Here is a 15,415-nt window from a genome sequence, read left to right as displayed (position 1 = left end):
CTGGCTTTGGTTTGATCCTGGATTGGGATTGGTTTGCCAAGTGAGGGGCAATTTTAAATGGCAAGGAAAAGGATAGTAACTCTTGGGTTTAAAAGTGGGAAGCCTTGTGGTGGTTGGCACTGTGCATAGATTTGGTATGCTGATGACATCTGTATTGAGAGCTAGAGTTTTATGATAGAGAGATGCATAGAACTCTTAGCTAATATGGTGGATACCACTTAGATTGTGCTAGCGGGATCAGAACAGACTGGATTAGTCTGTGAGCTTCTGGATGTGTTTCCAGGGGACAGGCCCTATCAGAATATCTCATGCTACCTAATAAGGCAGGCATATAAGATATTTATATCCTATATAAGCAGTAAAACACATAACCACATAAATATTTACCAATCCCTAGTCGAGCTTGTCTTTAGTGGCGGGTGTACATGCCCAAACTGTCTTCAGGAACCCTTAACCTTGGCACGCTCTAAAACCAAGTTGTAACGCCCTGGTTAGCCAAGACCATTACATTGTATTTTAAATAGTGCTAAACTCGCTTAACGAGTCATTTGGCCATAAACATGCAACTAAATGTGATTAGCGGTTTAGGGTTAAAAATTTCGGTCAAAAGGAATAATTATTTCGTTAAAACATTAATTTGTACATGGGATCTCATAATAAATGTTTTTAGTTTCGAATAGGTAAATACAACCAGCCAACCTAAGCAGAAAAAATAGGGTTTAAACCTAGTTCCTCTAAGAAACCTTGTCTGTGGCGGTCAAGTAGCTGCATATGTACACATAATCACTGAAGCTCTCCAACTCATGGATGGTCCAACTTCCCTTTCCCCTTATTTTCACCACATAGCACTTGTGAGACAAGGCTCAGCAAGAAAACTTAACACATGCTCATAAGCAGTTAATAACACATTACCAAATCCCAATAAGCATGCTTAGCAGTAAGAACCCTACTCATGCATGCATATCATTCATATAAATGACTACAGCGTCATACGGGGCCAGATGCCCTAATTAAATGATTAATTGAATTATATCAGGGCCCATTGCCCAAAATACATGATTAATGAATCATATTAGGGCTCTGCGTCCTAGGATATGGGACTAATAATTCACCCTGGGGCCCATTGCCCTATGATCTATATAACCAGCCTTGGAGCTGGCCCAGCGTACCTGGCGCTTAATTTTCCATGACCATTGGGTCGGACAAGCGTATGATGCGCTCCTGATAATACCTAACCATATTGACTAGCGCTCAACGCGCTATTGCTGCCATTGACTTATAAGTCAATGCTCTCGACCAGCGCTCAACGCATTATTGTCATTCTTGACTCATAATTCAAGTCTTTTCAATGAAATAATGCAGACAAGCATATATCATATAACAAATATCCAGATACAGAGCATTCAACATGCTTAATTAAACAATCTCAGGCATAATCATAATCATGCACACCCCAAGCCCTAATCAAATTCTACTAAACTTGGTAGTAGGGTCGATCCTGAGCCCTTAGGTTTGAGCTCCTGCACTCAAAACCTCTTTTGGCCAAAAACCTCTATTTGCGTTGCAGCGCCCCCAATTAGGGTCACACCATACCACAATTAAAGCTACGACTCTCATAAAAAGAGAGCCCAGCCTCTAAATTCTCTAGACACGAGCCACGACGCGACCCTACTTTAGGAAACCGCCCAGACTCCTGAGTTCATGAAGGTCGTGGCGCGACCCCAAGAACCCAGCTTCCTTTGATAGAACTCCTCCCAAAACTCACCCCAAAACCATACCAAACCCACCATTCAATGTCAAAACATCCCTAGAACATCTTAGGCAACAAAACCCACTTTTCAAATGGATCAAAAACTTACCAAACCATAAAATCCAAATCAAAACTTAAGAAACTTAAGGAAATAGAAACTCAGAGACTTAAAGCTTAAATTATCTCAGATTAAGTTGTTTTCCAGCTAAATCCTCCGACTATCAAGCTTTTAATCTGCCCTAGAATCGTTATGACTATAACCTCGCTTGAATCCGAGCCCTAAAACTTGAGTTTCCCTTGAAAACGCTAACGAGCGTCAAGTGAGAGAACGTGGGAGAGAATGAGAATATTGAACGAGTTTTCTGTTTATAACAGGTTACTTATGGCTCAAGTAACCTTAAGCAAATCCCAAGGCTCGGGGTACCCAAAAACGTCCCCGAGGGTAAACTAATCAAAATCCCTAGAATTCCCACTTAATCTCACTAAATCCAAATATATCCTCGAATATTCATTCCCATTACCCAATATCCCAGTAATGTACTAAATACCCAAAATACCCATTGACTCACCCCGAGTCGAGCATTGGTCCCGTTGTGACTTTCCCGCTAACTTGCTCCCTAGAATCGCCTCGTGCTGAGTAACCCAAATATATCCACTTAATAATGCGGTCTCAGACATATATCACATATATGCCAAATATACCCATAACGGGCCAAATTACGAAAATTTCCCTTCTGATAAGAAACAGGCCACATGCATATTTAATGCACCTAAATGTGTATATCAAGTCATATGATAATATAACTCACGTAAACATATAATGATACACATATAAATCACATAAATGCATATTTCATAATTAAATCACATAATTTCCATAATTTGTCATCCTGGCCCCCTAATCAAGGCCCTAAGCCTTATTAGGTCATTTGGGACATTACATCTGGGATACCACCTCCCACCATATTCAAGCATCCTCCTGAAACATATAAGCGGCATAGGCCACTCTCTCATTACCGCCCACCCTCGTGAAATCCAGGATGGCAGTTATCATTGTCATCCACTACTCAACCTTCACTGGGTATAAGTTGCCCTAAAAAACCGGAGGGTGCTATGTCCTAAACCTCTCATACAGGGGTTCCCATCTGTTTTCCACTGCCTAAGGTTGTACTACCGCTAGTATCGCAGGCTATATCACTACTGGTATTGGGGTTGTAGGTTCCCTACTGGAACCTGTTGCTGTCTCAAGACGCGAATCTCATCTTCTTTCCTCTGTAACCTGGTTTGCATATCAGCACGCGCCTGTTTCCAATTCTCTGGAGCTCGCTATAGGGCCTGGCCCTGGTCATTCTCTTCCATGGCTTGTATTTCTTGGCCAACCAACCTCTCTGACCTTTGAGGAAGCATACTGACAACTGTCCAACTCTGTAATGATCAATTCGGCCGTTAGGTAAGTAATAGTTATACCTCTTGCCACCTGGCGGTCCAAGACTAAACAACACAAATAGATGTAATGCTAATAAACATGCCAACACATAATATATTCAACCATGGTGCTAATAATCACTTCCTAATATTCATCAGCAAATATTGATGCTAATAAGCATTTCTGGCATTCATAAGCAATTAACGATGCAAATAAGCATGTTCAGGCATTTATACATGTATAACAATGCTAATAAGCATGTTCTTTAATCCCTATCAGTATTAATAGTGTTAATGTAATGACCCACTACTCTAGACTAATTGGACCATTAACGAAACTATACATAAAATCCTTAAAAGAACTTACATTTGCGAAAATACCATAATTTTATTAAGTAACTTATAAAAATAAGAGTTACTTACAAAGTAAATACCAAAACGGATATGGGATCCCATTGTCTTTAAAACAAAAACATAATTTAAAATAACAAGACATTACATAATTAGTGCGGAAAATACATGTAAAAAGACATAAAACCGAAACTACATCCTCGAATCGAATAACGCTCGGCCCCTTGACTCCATTCATCATCGATACACATCCTCCAAGCGTCACGAATCTTACCGCCTCTAAAGCTTATTTTCCTGCACATAAAACAAAAAGGAATGAGCCTAATGCCCAGCAAGGAAAATCTAACACATAGTCATATACATAATTTCATAAGAAAACATAAAGACTTAACATAATACATATAACATACACTTATTATAATGGCCATTATTACTTGGGGTCCCATAGACTAAACAAGCATATGCCCATGGGATTAGTGGGGTCCTACTAGCTAAGTAGGTCATATGCCCATAACCCTTTTGGGGTCTTGTTAGTCATATGGGTCATATGCCCAAGCCTACAAACATACACATATACATATCATAACACATTAATAACATAAATCATATAGATAACAAGCACATAACATATTGATTCTAGCCTATTTTCCTTACCAAAGTTACCGGGATATAATGGACTGAGTTGGGACTTTTGGAACACTCCTAAAACCATAATGAAAGAGTGAGTCTAAAGAAAGGAGATGAAATGAAAGAGATGGAAAGACTAAACCATAAAAACATACTTACCAACTTCTATGCTTAAGAACTTGGATTCCCTAACCAAAATAAGAATGAGGTTAGGGGACTGAGTAGAAGGTTTTGAGAAAGGAAATAACATGAAATAAATGAAACAAAGTTTCGGGTTTACCTCAAAGATTTGCAAGATCAATCTAACCTCCACCGAAATACTATAGAACTCCCTTCCCAAAGTGTTTGATAAGCTTATGATGTTTAAGCTTATAGTTTTTCCCCAAACCAGGTGTCTACACTCTCACACTCACTTAACACTAGCAGCTTCTGAACTTAGAGCAAATGGTGAATAATGGCTGGGTACTAGGTCCTATTTATAGAGTTTGGGAATGAAAATATCTTGATTTTACTTGAATAAAAATAATGGCTTTTTAGGTGAAAATCATTTGAATAATCGTTCAGCAGAGGCTGAAGACTCGTTCAAAAGATACTGGACTGTTGAAGGAGTTTGAATGGCTGAAAGGAAATGAATTCAAAAGAGTTTGAATCCATGCTGAAGGAGGCGATATATCGCCCCCTGTAGGCGATATATCGCCTGGGCCAGTATGCCCGAGGCGACCGTGCATCGTTTCGTGTTTTCCGTATCTACGTGCTGCGACATATCGCCCCCTATAGCTGCGATATATCGGCACACGCTGAATATTTAAACACGAAATTACACATTTTTAGCTAAGTTTGAATGGAGTAAACAGCCTTGACTAAGCCCTCAACGTACTCAAAGCTGCTGACTGACCCTATAACATTCAAACTTTACTCCTTATTATATATAATCCTCAAAAATCTTTAATCCTTAATCACCATTCATAACATGTGCTTAAAATCCTATTGGTTGATGTCTAAACCTTATAATATAGTAAATATAATCCTTAATATCAGTCACATTAATCAAACCTTAGGTTATACTTAATATTCTTAAACTATAGGTTAAACTTAGAAAATCTATAAGTACTACTATGAGTGTCCAAATAATTCCCGGTCTGAACCAAAAATCCATAGTAACAAAGATAACACTAAACATACTATAATACTACTAAACAATTAGCTAAGTAAAGTTCTTGGACTCTACAGTTAATAAGCATTTCCTGGCCTATATGCAATTAACAGCGCTAATAAGCATTTCTTTAACATTTATAATCAATCATAGTGCTAATAAGCATCTCTTTATAATGCACATTACAATCAAGGGGCCTGGCTCTATTAGATATCCTCATGCTCCCTAACAAGGCATGCAGATAAGGCATATACATCCATTTAAGCAGTTAAGCACTTAATCACATAAATAGTTACCAAACCCTAAGTTGAGCTTGTCTTTAATGGCAAGTGTACATGCCTGACCAGTCTTCAAGAACCCTTAAACCTTTGTAGCTCTAATACCAAGTTGTAACGTCCTCCTAATCCAAGATTGTTACACTGTGTACTTTCAATAGTGTCAGAATTGCTAATAAAGTCCCTTGGTTAAAAATGTGTAACTAAGTTTAATGACAAGGGTTAGGGTTATATACAAGTCAAATACAAGCCAAGCCGACCTAGGAGGCAAAATAATGGATAGAACCCTAGTTCCTCCAAGATAACCCCAGTCGTGGTAGTCGAGCAGCTACATATGTACACGCCGCCACCGAAGCTCTCCAACTCATGGTTGGTCAAGCTTTTCCTTCCCCTTACTTGCACCACACAGCACCTGTGAGCCAAGGCTCAACAAGAAAACTATAAATAAGTGCATGAACAATAAATACAGATTCCAGATGCATATCTAGCATGCCCAGCAGTAATAACCTACCCATGCATGCTTATAATTACAAATAAATGATTATAGGATCATCGTGGGGCCCGCTGCCCTGATTAGATTACCATAGTGTCAACCTGGGGCCCTATGCCCTAGCTAAGTGACCATAAAGTTTCTTGGGGCCCTTTGCCCTAGCTCTGAGTAACTAGCCATAAAGCTAGCCAAGGGCTTTGTTTTTTTTTTCCAAACGACCATAGGGTCGACCAATGTAATTGTACGTCCCTGATTAGGCCTAGGCCTCTCGACCAATGCATAGCGCGCTATTGTCGACCTTGACTAATAAGTCAATGCCTTAACTAGATATTCAGACAACAAGATAAATAGATAACCAAATTCAGATATGCATACTTTAGATAATACAAGTATGCATACATATTAATCATATATCTCAGCCAATTAAATATAAACACGGTAATAGCCATGTTCCTTAACGGGGTCGAGCCCTAATCACACAGATAATCACATTTGACACGTATTGGATGAATTTTTTTTACCTCAGGTTCAAGTGCAACGTATAATAAGAACGACCTTCGAGCACGATCCTGGTTCTGAGCCCCTAGCAGTAACCTAGTCACAACCATAATATAGAATCCCATCAATAACGAGCAAATAAAGGCTCCCGGACTGAGTTCTAGCCTCTAGGACGTCGAATTCTACTAAACCAGGTAGTTGAATCAATCCTGAGCCCCTAAATTTTAGTTCCCGCACTCAAGACCTTCCCGGGGATCAAAAGCCCTTCACGTGCTATAGCCTAAGGCCCGCAAGCCGCGGCCCACCCCTAGGAAGAGAGCCCAAGGGCTCTCCATTGGAACACACGCACCGCAACTGTCCTTGCAAGCACCGTGACCCAAAATGGAGGTTCAACACCTTCTTCTCCCTTTCATTCATAATAGTCGTGATGCCCCATGAACAGGGCCGTGGCTCGACATGAAAACCCAATATTGCTCTTATTTTCTTCAAGCCAAAACTCACCAAAAACCCAACCAAACATAGCCAAATCCCAAAAACAAAGTTTCCAATCAACTCAGCACTTCATAAGCCTTAAAACCATCCCCAAAAACAAACTTAAAACTCCTCACAAAAAAAAATTCAGATTTGAGTTTTCAAAACTCAACAAAAACCAGAGAAAACATAAATAATTGAGGCTAGAAATCGATACCTCTACTACCAAAACAATGCTAAGCATTTCCCCAAGTAATCCCAAGCTTAAGCTAGCTTCAATTCCCCTTAGATCGCAAGAAATATCAAAGAATTGAGAAAGAGAGAGAGTTTTATGTTTTTCTGTGTTTTTTTTTTTCTGTAACTCTAAGAAAATCCCGAAGCTCGGGGTACCAAAAACGTCCCCGAGGGTAAAATGGTCAAAATTCTCGAAACACCCTCCACTCTGAATATATCCTCAAATATTTATTCCCATTATCTGATATCTTGGTAATGTACTAAATACCCAAAATACCCCTTGACTCACCTTGAGTTGGGTATTTGGTTCCGTTGTGACTCTCCCGCTAACTTTCTCCCTAGGACCGCCTCGTGTCAAGCAACCCAAATATATCTACATAATAATGTAGTCTCACACATGTATCACAAATATGCAAATGTATTCCAAATATACTTGTAATGGGCCGAATCACGAAAATTTCCCTTCTAATTAGGAACAGGGCCACATGCATATTTAATACACCTAAACATGCATATTTAGTCATATTATAATATAACTTACGTAATCATATAGTGATAAATATATATATATATCACATAAACACATATTTCATAATAAATCACAAATATTCAAATAATTCTCCATAATTTGCCATCCTGACCCCCTAATCAAGGCCATAAGCCTTATTAGGTAATTTGAGACGTTACAATCAGCGTATTGTTAAAGGGTTCTTGAGGATTCCAACGCCCTTAACTAAGCTGACGCATAAGGATTTGAAGTTTGTGTGGACAGATAGGTATGAAAACAACTTTCAGGAGTTGAAATGGCAGGTTATCATTGCATCGATACTTAGTCATCCCTCAAATAAGGAAAATTTTGTGGTTTACTGTGATATCTCGAGGCAGGGGTTAGGTTGTGTTCTGATGCAGGTTGAGATAGGTGATTGTCTATGCCTCATAATAGTTAAAGGAGTATGAACAACGATATCATACTCATGATCTAGAACTGGCAGCAGTTGTGCTTTTTCTGAAGGTGTTACGACACTACATATATGGAGAGAAGTGTGAGATGTACACCGATCACCAGAGTTTGAAGTATTTCTTCACGCAGAAAGATCTGAATATGAGATAGAGACGTTGGTTGGAGTTGGTAAATGATTATGACTATGAAATCCTCTATCATCCAGGGAAGGCCAATGTAGTGGAAAATGCCTTAAGTCAGAGAGGTCCAGGACAAATATCTAACATAAAGCAGATTTTAGAGAAGTTGGCTGAGGATGACTAGAGCAGGCATAAAGTTCATTGTAGGTCAGTTGGTCAATATTTCTCTTCAATCTACCCTTCTTGAGAGGATAAATGAAGCTCAGATGAATGATCCCCAAGTAGTGAAGCATGGGGATGATGTCTTAGCTGGAGTGGCTAAGGACTTTACTGTCTCTGAGACTGATGTGCTGGGGTATAAGGATTAGATATGTGTTTGGAAGGATGCTGGTATCAAGAGAGAGATTCTGGATTAGTCTCATACCACTCCATATTCGTTACATCCAGGCACCATGAAGATGTATCATGATTTAAAATCTTTATATTGGTGGCCAAGAATGAAGAAAGATGTGATTGAATATGTGGCTAAGTGCCTAGCTTGTCAACAAGTGAAAGTTGAACACCAGAGGCCAGCGGGATTACTATAACCCTTGAGCATTCCTGAATGAAAATAAGAGGATATAACCATGGATTTTGTGGTAGGATTTCCTAGAATGGTGGGACAACACGACTCAATATGGGTGATCGTGAATCGATATACCAAGTCAGCGCATTTCCTGCTTGTGAGAACAAACTACATTGTGGATTATTATGATGAGTTGTATGTGAAAGAGATTTTACATCTCCATGGGGCACCGAAGTCTATAATGTCAGATCGGGATCCCATATCCACTTCTATGTTATGGGGAGGTCTGTAGAAGGCAATGGGTACAAGGCTGAAATTTAGTATTGTTTATCATTCTCAGACAAATGGGTAATCTGAGAGGACGATTCAGATATTAGAAGACATGCTTCAAGCATATGTATTGGATTTTTGAGAGATCATGGAGTAAGTATCTTCCATTGATTGAGTTTTCCTTCAACAATAGCTATCTGTCAACTATCAGAGTGGCTTCGTATGAGATGTTGTATGGTGGGAAGTGCAAATCGCCCATCCATTGGGATGAAATCGGTGAGAGGAAGTACCTTGGACCTTAGGTGATCCAAAGAACAAGTGAGGCTATTAAGAAAATTAGAGCTCAAATGCTTGCTTCACAGAGTAGACAGAAGAGCTACGCAGATCTAAAGCATAGAAACTTGGAGTTCCAAGTTAGGGACTACATTTTTCTCAAAGTTTCACCGATGAAAGGAATAAAATGGTTTAAGAAAGGAAAGTTGAGCCCTAGCTTTGTGAGACCTTTTGAGATCTTGGAGAGGGTCGGGCAGGTAGCTTATCGATTAGCCATGCATCCAGATTTTTCAGTACTTCATAATGTGTTTTATATATCGATGCTTAGGAAGTATGTGTCAAATACAACGCACGTGTTGGATTATGAGACGCTGGGATTGCAGGAGGATCGATCTTATGAAGAGAAACCATTATAGATTCTAGACAAAAAAGATAAAGTCTTACGGAATAAGACTATTTCACTGGTGAAAATGTTATGGATACAAAATAGAGTAGAGGAAGCGACTTGGGAGCTAGAGTCAGATATGCGGGACCAGTATCTCGAGTTGTTCAGGTAAATTTCAAGGATGAAATTTCTATTAGGAAGGGATAGTTGTAGCGTCTCAAAACTCATAAAGAGGTCTAATAGCTTAAATATCATGATAGGAGAGCATGAGGGGAATTATTGTGAATTATATTACTATATGATTGAATATGCTTGATTGTGTGTATTAAATGTGTTTTAAAGACCCACTTTTGATAAAAATGGGAATTTTCATAATTTTGACACGTTGATGGTATAATTGTAATTATTATGTGCTATGTGCATTGTGACCACATTATATGTGGGTATGTGTTATTTTTGACAAGAGTGGATCCTTTCGAGTGGTTTTAGCGAAAAAGTCAAAGTGGGGAAAATACCCAGCTCGGGTCGAGCCTAGGGGTATTTTGAGAATTTTCACATTTTGAGGATATTGGTAAAATAAAATTAATGGATAGGATATTCATGTTTGATGGGTAATTGTTGATAATTTAGAGATTAGTGGGATAATTAATTGCGTGGTGCAAATAGAATTTTGAGTGAAATGACTAAAATGCCCTTGAGGTTAATTAAGGATTAAGTTAAAGGGAGGAGAAAAATGGTCATTTGACCTTTTAATTAGAGAAAAGAGACCAAAGTCTGATACATTTCCTCATCTTCACCTTCTTTCCTTCTTTCATCTTCTAGTCTCTTCTTAAAACCCATCCAAACACCAAACTTTGAGGCTAAGTTCAAGATCACCAATTTTGGGAATTGTTAGGAGAGGATTCAAGCTGCAAGGAAAAGGATTTAGTAGTAGCAAAAGGTCATCTTCAACCTAATAATTTCAAAAATTCAGAGAGGTAAACACTTATCTTCCTTGCTCTTCATTTGTTCATCTTTGTTCTTGATGGAATGTTAGGGGTTTGGGGTTTTATTTCGAAAATTAATGCTTCTAGGGTGTTTACTTGTGTGTGTTGATGATAGGAATGTGTAGAGCAATTATTCTTTGGCTCGAATTCAGATTGGAAGCAAGGGAATATGTTGGGTTTTCGGATTTGGGGGAAAATATGGGTTTTAATTCATCTTCAACCAATTGTGTTTATAGCTTGAAATTAAGATGTTTAATTGGTGTCTATGTGATGTATATGAAGTGATATAAAGATTTTGGTGCGTAATTCCAGGTTTTGCACAAGGATGGGGTTGATCTTTCGGTCTTTAGGTCAAAATTGGGGTTCTGAAATCGCAGGAATCGTAGGGGAGAAAGATTGGAATTTTTGGGCGCGATTAGTGTTTCTGGGGACCTAGCACGACCGAGTTAGTGCCTAAGAACCCTAAACTCTCTAAGGGCGTGTGACAGGCATGACCACGCTAGTTTCCCCAAAACACCCTTTTGTTGATTGTTAATACTTTCAAATGGGACTTTTAAGGGATGTCTTGGGAACTTGTTTGGGGCTTGAGGGATAATTCCCCTAGCGTGTTAGCTGGGTTTAGAGGTCCCAATAGTTGGAATTTGGTTCTTGAGTACATACTTAAATTTGGTTTCTAATTAGCGTACAATAATTTTTGTGACTAGGGTTTACGAAAGGCTCAAAAGAGGATCACACTTGATGTAACGCCCTGGATAACCAAGACCGTTACACTGTGTGTTTGAAATAGTACGAGACTTTCTAATCAAGTCATTTAAACAAAAACGTGAATCTAAAGACTTGACCGGGTTAGGTTTAAAAGATTTTGGTTATAAACGAATAATTTCCATTAAAATAAATGTTTGGTACACGGGATCCCAAATCAAGGTTTAAATGACATAATTACAGAATTTCCAAATGTTATAAATAATCAAGCCACTCTAATGGAAAAATACACATCTTAGGTTTCCGTCCCTGTACAATCCCTCAACCATGGCAGTCGAGCATCTGACAACGTACACCTCGCCCTTAGAGCTCTCCAACCCATGGTCAATTCATCTTACCCTTGCTTTTACCTGCACCACGTAGCACCCGTGAGTCGAGGCCCAGCAAGAAAACATAATAACATAGCATGATCAATATCAATAACCAATTATTCCACAAAGCATAACCAAGTATTCAGCAACTCATAACGTTCACCTGTTCAGTGATAACAATCGACAAATTAACAAATTGTCATCCAGATAATCAACATATCATATTCGATAGATTAACGACAATAATCACGTTCATAATCGACAATTTATCGCAACCATTAAACAATATTTAGGGTCGGCACCCTTAGGCCGCACCCTCTATTTAACCCACTGTCTTCGGCTCACTTAGTTCACCCCCAGTGTTATATCCACTGACTCCGGCCAGTTTAACCGAGCTCAGTGATTAATAAGCTGTCCTCAGCTATCAGTGGCTGAGCCGCGCCCTATGCGCAAGTATTGATTCCAACACTCTTAGGTCGTTTACCACATGTCCCCATGGCATAATACCACCTCATGGCATTCATACAATTATAGGGAGCTCTTAGTCCCAACATATTCATATGGTTTATCACAATCATATAACAGTGCATACAAATATAGGGAATACTTAGTCCCAACCTATCCACATAAACGGGTGCAATTTTTTTTACCCTTAATTCCAAGTGCTTTATTTAAGAAAGACGACCCCTGAGCACGATTCTGCCCCGAGCCCAAGCGTGCACGTAGTCACAACCATGATAAAGGATTCCATCAATAATAAATGATTAAAGGTTTCCGGACCAAGTTCTAGCCTTCGGGACATCAAATTTCACCAAACACGGTAGTGGAAACGATCCTGAGCACCCTGGGTTAGGTTCCCACGCCTAAAATCTCCATAAGGCCAAAAATGCCCTTAAGATCCGTGGCACTAGCCCTCCATGTCGCAGCCCGCCCCTAACCAGAGGCCTAGCCTCCATAGAAAACCTACACGAGCCGCGACCCTAAGCTTCCCATGCCACGGCCTGCCCTCCTTCCTGGCGCACCTCACTTTTAGAGGGCCGCGGCACACCAAGAACTGAGTCCCGGCCCAACCCCTTCGAACCCAGAAAAACTCCATTTTCATCCATCAAATCTCAACCAAACTAACTCAAAATCATCATAATAATGTAATTCAACTATCATAAACATCCTAACATGTTTCCAGCAGTAAAACCCATTGAGAACCTAACTTAGAAACTCGCCACTATAACACTTTGATTTTGAAAGCCATAAGCTCATGAACACCTTAGAACAGGCAGTAATTCCCAAAAATTCAGATGCTAAACCATTATTAAAGGCTTTCCTTTTCTGAAGAGCAAGACCACCAACTAGTTGCTGAGTTAATTCCCAAGCTTTAGCCCCAATTTAATCTCAATTCATGTTGAATTCCTTAGCTAAAAATGAGCTAATCTCCCAAAGTTTCAACCTAATTCCCTGAGTTTCTAGCCAAGCTTCTCCTTGATTCTGTGGTTTCCCTTGAGAGATAAGGAGAGAGAAAAGAGAAGGGTCAGTTTGGATATGTTCTACTGTTTTTCTTAATTTGTTTTATCTGTCTTAGTTACTTAACTTAATCTCTAGGCTTGGGGTACCTAAAACGTCTCCGAGAGCAAAATGGTAAATTTCCACAGTATTCCCACCTAGGCTTCCTAACCTCAAATATATCTCCAATTATTTATCTCCATAACCTGATAATCCAAGTAACTGTCTACTAGCCAAAATACCCCTTGACTCACTCCAAGCAAGTATCGGGTCCCGTTGTGACTTTTCCCGCTACTTGCTTCCTAGGATCGTCTCGTGCCGAACACTGCCAATATAAATATATCCACATAATAATGTGGTCTCAACAGTTTATCACATTTATGCGCTAACGAGACAAAACTACAATTATGCCCTTACAAGCTAAACAGTGCCTGCATGCTTATCTAGTACTCATAAACATGCATTTCACATATCCATATAATCATAAGATCATGCATATCACATAATCATGCATTTTCACCATTAATTCACATAACTTTCAATTATGCCCTCTCGGCACACTAATCAAGGCCCTTAAGCCTTATTAGTAATTTTGAGTCGTTACACTTGAGGTCGTCCTGATTCTATCGCTAGACCTGAGGTAAGAAAAACGGCATATGCACATAGAGTAAGGCATATGCCCTGTTATGTCTGAGTGCAGTTATTACCATATATCTGTATTAATTTTGGGTTGAGCACCCCTTTCTGCATATTAGTTTATGTTATGCTTATTTGTATTGAAATTGTTTGTGATTGAATGGCATGGGCCGTATTCGGCTATAATCATGCGGAGTGTAGGCCGTGATGGCAGAGCCATTATTGGAGTTTTGTACACACTCGCTCGACATAGGCTATAAGCTTGGTGCCTGATGATGCACCTTGTTCGACATAGGTCGTGTAAATTGTTTATGTGATTGAAATAAATGTATTTATGATCTGTGAAGCATGCTAATTGTTGTTCATGTTTATTGTGATTATTATTACGCCTTGTTGGGTTTTCTTGCTGGGCCTTGGCTCATGGGTGCTCTATGGTGCAGGTAAGGGCAAAGGGAAAGTAGATCAGCCATGAGTTGGAGGGCTTCTCAATCGTGCATACATGTTCGACCCGCTTGACCGTCAGGGTCGAATTATCTAATGGACTTAGGGTGAAAGGATGAATTTTGTCGCTTAGGTTGACCTATTTTGAGAACGATGGTTGTAAATGTATTTTATTCAAACATTTTGGGATCTCATGTAAACTTTTATAATTTCAATGAAAAAGTTTAAACCTTTTGATCAAATTGTAGTATTTTAACCTTCATTTAACATTAATCACTCTTTTGAGTCCAAATTACTCACTTAGCAAGTTAAGCATCATTTAAAACACATGATGTGACGATCTTGGATTAGTAGGGCATTACAGATTTGGGTGGAGAGATTGAGAGAATTTGCGTGAATGTAATATTAAAGTTTGAAGTGAAATAGATCTCTCCCTGTGAGTTTGGTAATTTTACCAAACCGAGTAAATTTCCTTGCTTTTTATTATTTCGTTGCACTTGGGAAATTTGTCTTTTTTCCCAATATTCTCATGCTCTTTGCTTTGATGGTCTACGCTGGGTTCGTTGTGGTTTCTAATCGGCACATCTGGTGGAGTTGGCAGCTCTGGGGCTTTCGCCTTTGAGGTGGGTTGTCCTTTCAGCTTTTTTTCCAGCGATGGTTAGGCAATCCAGAGTATTGGCGGTCTTCGGGAGTCGTTGGAGGTGGGTCTGGGGTTGAGGTGATGGATCATGGGTGAGCCATTGTTGGGGTGTTGCTGCTAGGCTTAGTTATACAGTTGTCTTTTTGTTTCCTGCTTGATAGCTTTTGCTTGTGTGTTTGTTTGTAATAATGAGGTTTTACCTTTTTGTTCTTTGAGGACCTTTTGGCTTAGAGCCACTTTTATTTGATCCTTTTCTTGCTCGTGTTGCATTTTGGTAGTGTCGCTGATACGATTT

This window comes from Humulus lupulus, chromosome X (assembly GCF_963169125.1).
Source record: "Humulus lupulus chromosome X, drHumLupu1.1, whole genome shotgun sequence".
In the NCBI taxonomy this organism is placed as follows: domain Eukaryota; kingdom Viridiplantae; phylum Streptophyta; class Magnoliopsida; order Rosales; family Cannabaceae; genus Humulus; species Humulus lupulus.
This window is presented reverse-complemented; position numbering follows the sequence as displayed.